This window comes from Triticum aestivum, chromosome 4A (genome assembly GCF_018294505.1).
Source record: "Triticum aestivum cultivar Chinese Spring chromosome 4A, IWGSC CS RefSeq v2.1, whole genome shotgun sequence".
NCBI lineage: Eukaryota > Viridiplantae > Streptophyta > Magnoliopsida > Poales > Poaceae > Triticum > Triticum aestivum.
Genome location: NC_057803.1, coordinates 260,431,002 through 260,437,350, shown reverse-complemented (window position 1 = coordinate 260,437,350; position 6,349 = coordinate 260,431,002). Strand labels below are relative to the sequence as shown.

The 6,349-nt window shown below is 44.6% G+C and overlaps 1 long non-coding RNA gene across 4 annotated transcripts; it reads right to left on the bottom strand.

The window, feature by feature from the left end:
* Window positions 1-226: 226 nt before the first annotated feature.
* LOC123085928 (uncharacterized) lies at window positions 227-1,850 on the bottom strand. Of its 4 annotated transcripts, none has more exons than XR_006440150.1 (3): window positions 1,499-1,834; window positions 1,253-1,416; window positions 227-434 (listed from the first exon to the last, which is right to left on the bottom strand). It is a non-coding gene; the product is annotated as an uncharacterized lncRNA (long non-coding RNA). The 4 variants fall into 4 exon arrangements; XR_006440151.1 differs by having other exon boundaries at window positions 1,253-1,345; window positions 1,499-1,831; XR_006440148.1 differs by having other exon boundaries at window positions 227-1,416; window positions 1,499-1,850.
* Window positions 1,851-6,349: the final 4,499 nt, after the last annotated feature.

The window sequence follows — 6,349 nt, the reverse complement described above, 5'->3', positions numbered from 1 at the left end:
GTAGAATTAGAACTCTGTCCAACAGAACTCTGCCCCTGAAAAAGAGAACTCTGCCCAGTTCCTAGTAAATTTAAGTAAAGCAAACGACTCAATACAACAGCCGAAACCACGACCAAACACTTGCACTTTACAGAGCATATTCTAACAACCGGAACCATTGCCTAGAACAAATTAAAGTAAACCAAACAGTTCAGTTGCACATAGTGCTGATTATGTAGCACCAATATGAGTCAGTCAAATTCAATAATGCATCACTTCAATACATAAGTACATCAGTTAAGATAATGGTCCGAAAACAGTAATTAACAGTGATGGCAAATTTGCGGATTTGTACATTAGTCATTCAACACCTAGTTCTAGTACACTAGGAGAAGAAAAAACCAATGCAGTACTATTAGTCCTAATAACTTGCAGAAATCTTGCCACCAAGCAACCTGAAAGAAGAGTTGAATCGTCCAGGCAATAGAAATTAATTGCAATAGCTAATCTCAGCTCACTTCACTAATCAATAGCAATAGAAACTAAACCTGATGGCAAACATCATTTCTGCAATTTTCTATGTTCAACCAGTTCCAACATCTTTCTTATTTCCCATCGTACTACACACAATTCTATCGCCATAAGAGTTCCTTGTTGCTGCATTAAGGGTGTGTTTGTTTGGGCTGCAAGTTTCACGGTTGGAGGTTTTGTAACTCTAAATGACTCGATTGTGTCTTTGCTGCAGATGGCTACTCTACACAGAATTTTAACTGAAATTACTGTTTTCAATAGTTTAAACAATGTATTTAAATGAGTTTCATATATAATTTGCTGATTATATAAGTTCAATCATCTATTCCACATGTTGACTTAAATGAAACGATTGGGTTGTAAGTTAATCATCTATGACTACACATGAATGTTTTCAGCCAAAAAATGATGTAAAGATGGCACTAGCAGTACCAGTTCACTGTCAATAGGATTAGTACCAATGGCACACATTCTTTTTCTCGCTGTCAATCACACTACTAGCAGTAGCACACACACATAAATTAATCTAGCAAATTTGCAGAAGCATGTACAAGCCCTAGACACCACTCGAGCTTTCTAAATTTACATACTTATCATCATCTAAATTCCATCTAGGCAGTAGTAGTAGCAGTTCATAGACATATATCACTTTTCATTAGACCACGGTCGCACAGAGCACACACTCTAGGCACATATAGTCATAGACGTATATAACACTTAATTAGGAGAAAATAAATTATACCTTCCCAATTTCTTCAAGACCAACATCTGCATCTGCTGACAATATGCCACTACTTCGTCCCCTCTCCTACTTCCTTCAAAGGATGTGCTGATCCTAGAGGAGACAACCCAATTAGCTACGACCTTGTCCCCTCGTCTATTTGCTTTGCAAATCTATAGCCCAATCTAGGGAAGAGGGAACCACTAGATGAGCCACGGGAGGAGAACAGGGGAAAGCAGAAAACATGGACACTAGACATCCTCATACCTGGGGACCTAGATCCAGCACGACGCCGTTGGGGAACGCTTGGACGAGTACTGGCACGGTTGGCCAGACAATCGCCGGAGAGGAATCAGCTGCGCCGCTCGCTGACCGCAGGCCCACCACGAAACGCTCGGAGGAGGACTGTCACTGCTGGCGGGACAATCACCAGAGAGGATTTAGCCGCTTGCTGGCCCAGAGCGGAACGAGGGGGTCCTGCTGGAGGGAAGCATCGTCTCCTAACCCTAGCTTCCCATGGTAGGAACTCGAATCGGGATTGGATGCCGCCATGGGGAAAGGTATGAGACGACTCAGCCTCGGCATGCTTCTGTACCGAAGTACAGAATTATTGCGGGGTCCAATTTGCAATTTGCACGTACTCCCATCTCGTGGCGCACATTTCCAATCCGACGACAGCGGATCAAGTTTCCATGTTTCCGTTGAATGTACGGTTTGCACTAGATATGTACTCGCTGCGCCTTTGGGTTATACTTATGTAATTGATTCCATTTTGAATATACAATGCCATCGATGTAACTTTAGTGAACTTTTGGAGAATACTTGGGTGAAACAGCATGCTACAACTATAGAATTTAGTTTTCCATTCTTTAACTCGACACTCTTTCGGTTATGTGTTAGTACTGACAATGTTTAATACTCCATCCGTCCCAAAATTCTTGTCTTAGATTTGTCTAGATACGGATGTATCTAACAGATACATCCGTATCTAGACAAATCTAAGACAAGAATTTTCGATACATCCGTATCTAGACAAATCTAAGACAAGAATTTTGGGACGGAGGTAGTAATAAATTGCCATCTTTCACACTTACGGAGCAGTACAAGTGGTCTTCCGTCAAAAACAAGGACCTGGCAGAGGAGAATATGGCAGCAGAGTGGAATAGAAGAAGACCCAAATAAGCCGCCTTGTGAATAACGTAGTTATTTTTAGAACCCTGATGAATAGTATGTGGAATTAGAACTAACTTGACACTTTTGGAATAGTAATAGAACCTCATATATGTCACTAAAGAAATAAGAACAACACCACAACATAATTTAGTAGCTCCAAATATATGGTTAATGAAGTGAAGGGAAAATGCCAAATGGAGGGCTTTTTTTAAGAACCGCCCTCAAGGCACTATTCAATAATATATGTGGATTCACATATGATTGTACAACATTGAGAAAATGCAACATATTAAAGTAAATCATGGTAATCATGTCATGTGAGCAAATAATAGGCATAATAAATGCACATGCCATATTGCAAGCATGAACATGAATCATGATTAATGTAACATCGTAAGCACAAACGCAAAGCAGACACGGTAATAACAAGTAATATCTTCACCAAGCTTGCAAACATAATACAAGTGGTAGAGTCATGAATCATGTGTAATGCAAAACATGGCTCACAAATGCATGAAGAAAGCATAGAAATCTCTACTCTTATAAAAAACCGAGTTGGTGATGATGGTGTGTCTGCCATCTTGTAATATAGACCGTCTGATCTATATGTGACAGGTAGAAAGCAAACTATGACAATTTTACAAAAGATACCCGCACCTCTCTTCACATTTACAGATAAGGCCTTGCCTTGTTCATCCTTATCTCCCACAACCTCATTGCTGAGCAATTAAAAAAGAAAGTCTCTGGAACAATCTGGCATGGTGGCCGCTGCCGGGCCGTCCATCCCCATGCCTCCGCCCAGTCCGACCACCAGTCACCACCACACCCACTCCTCACCTTATCTCCCATCTTTCTCAAGATATTTTTTTTTCAATGAAATTCTTGAGATACCATTTTTCTGATAAAATTCTTGAGATATCAGTAGTTTTTACACATGGGATTACTCTTGCATGGGTCAATCACAACAGATGTTTTGTACAAAAATGCATCTTGATGTTCCGTGCAATGCACGGCCATCTTGCTAGTGATCATAAAATGCAAAGTGATCATGGTAAGATGGGCATATAATATGTAATGAAAAGTAACCCATAGCCATGTGAGAGTCATGTAGAAGAAATGCGTGAAGTTCTTGCGCAAAGAGGGTGGTGGAGGGTAAGCACTCTATGGTGGCGCACATCGTTGTTGCTCTCTAGAGCTCGTTTCATCAACTCACGCGCTTGCGAGGTTGACGAGTAACTATGGGGACCTATAAAAGAGACAAATGAACCAACGTGTATGCGTGGTAAATGTACACATCATCCATCATGACATCATCATCGTGATGGAACCATGTGGTGAATGAAGTCGTCGAGAATCGGCGCGTCATCATAATGGGACCTAGCACCAAATGATAAGACACAATAGAGGTAGAGATTAAGTTGTTAGTGTTGAAAGTGTCCTCACATGACCTATCAACTATCTCACTCTCTATATGTGGTGGCTCACTCACTCCCTCGAGGTAGGTGCACTCAATCTCACATATGATGGAGTCACTCATAACACTAAAGTGGTGGTGGGGGTGGCTCTCCTCACATGGGAATTAGGGCATCTCATCATATATGGGGCTAGTGATGAAAACACTCTGACTCTCAATATGGTGGCACAAGTCCCTAAACTCATCTCCAAATGCCGCCGTGGTCGAAGGGAATGCCTTCCCGTTATTTTGTTGTCTCCGTGTGATTTATTTGTTTGTTGCATTCATCATCACATCATTCACACTGCATCGACATTTGTTTGTCGTCATTTTCCAAAACTTGCATCAGTTCGTAGTTGCCGGTTCTCTCTGTTCTTGTCATTGACCGTTTCGAGACCAACCACATTTGCACACGCCTGCGAGAAACAAATTGTTGTCGGGCTGCCCGCCTTTTCTCTCATCTCACCCACAACCCATCTACACAGCTGTAACGCCTAGATAATTAAGCTATAGTAATCCCATGTTAATGGTGCCATGTCATCGTTTTCACTGTTGCTAAATCCCCCTTTGATTCCATCCAGTTTAATTTCAAAATTAAATTAAAGTCAAAAATTTAAAGTTTTCAAAATATCACAACTAAAAAGCTCATAATGTTGCAAATATTCCATAACTAATTATGGTGGTGAACCAACATTTTTATAAAGTGTTTTAATGTCCCAGATTAATCAAAATAGTGGCCTAAATAATAATGTAATTGCTTTTAAATTATAATAACAGTAAACTATTATATTTAGACCCCAACTAATTGTGGCAGTGGTATATTTAATAATACTAATTTAGAGACTAGGTTTATATTTTACAAATGTAAAAGTAAAATATAATAAATAAGAAAACAGAAAACAAATAGAAGAAAAACAAAAACTACTAAAAAAGAGAGAGAAAGCCCCTACCCCCTGGGCCACGGCCCACCCGAGCCAACCAGCCCACCTACCCATTCCCCCATCGTCCTCCCCCTCCTCTCCACTGTACGCCTGACCGAGTCCCTCGGTCGCCACCTGACCCCCTCGCCGGCCTCGCTGGCGGAGGATAAGGCCGACGCCTCGGTCTCCCCCCCTGCCACCTCTCCCACTCGCCCTGCCTCCCCACTCGCCCTCTTTCTCCCTCTCCGCCTCTCCCCCTCCTCCAGATCCGTCGCGCCCGACAAGCCCATCACCATGGACGAGCTTGCCCACGCGTCCACCGTTCTCGCCGCCGCTTGAGACCCTGCCCAGAAGAATCCCCGTACTCCGCGGCCCCGTTTGCACCACCGTGACGGTGCCGAGGACCTCCAAGACGACGCCCGCTCCCTCTTCTTCATTGGGTCGCCACCATCGTCCACCATCGTTGCCATGCTGCTGCTGCTACTACTAACCCGTCACCGGGCCCCCGTGCGCCCACATGATGAGCTCCGCACCGTATCCTCTCTCTCTCTCTCTGCCTAGCGCTCGTCCTGTAGCCACTTTGCCACCATTGCCGCGAGCTCGCTACCGCCGTCAATGGCACAACCGCAACCACAGCATCTGCTCGTCGCGTCCGAGCACCCCAGTGTGCTCGTAGCCTCCTGTAGATGCCGCCTGGGCGCCTAGTTCGATTGATCGCCTCGCACCTCGTTGTTTCCGTCAAGCACCCGTGGCCGGCGCCGTCTGCTAGCGCCGCCTTGGCCAAGTCCGGCCACCTCTGCCCTCCCGTTTGCACCATTGGACGCGGCACACTCACGCGAGTCGAACGCCGCCACCCGTTGGCTTGGCTGTGGCCACGAGCCCGTCCATGCCCGAACTCCGGCGATAGTTCTGCTCGACATCGCCGTCGAATCCACCTGTCCTAGCCCCAAATACGACCACGGACGGATGTGCACGAGCCCCCTCTTTCGAACGCGCCACTCTACGCGCCAAATGGTGGCCGGAGGCGCGACCCCGACCACTTCCGGCGAAGCTCTGCCGTGTTTTTGGTCGTCGGCGCGCCACCACCCGCGCTGAAGTGGCTGGCCCGGGGCCACCCCTGGGTCACTGACCCGTGGGCCTAAGGGGCCCGGCCGGCCTGTTGACCTGGTCCACCATGCTGATTGGACCGACCCATGCAGCTGACAGATGGGGCCCACCCCCACTAATTAATAAAATTAGCTGAATTAATTTTAGTTAACCTAAATAGTTACAGACTAGTGGGCCCTACTGCTTAATTAGTTAGTTTAGTTAATTTTAGTCCACCGGTTAACTTCTCTGTCTATGAGAGGTGGGTCCCACATGTTAGTTTGACCAGTTAGCTGACACTATCGATGTCACCCTGACATCATGCTGACGCAATATTTCCTTTTTCTAAATTAATTTAAATAATAGCAATTTCAAAAAATGTTTTAAACTTAGAAAAATCATATAAAATAAAACCGTAACTTGGTTGAAAATAATTTATATATGAAAGTTTCTCAGAAAAATATGACGAATCCGAATATGCCCTCT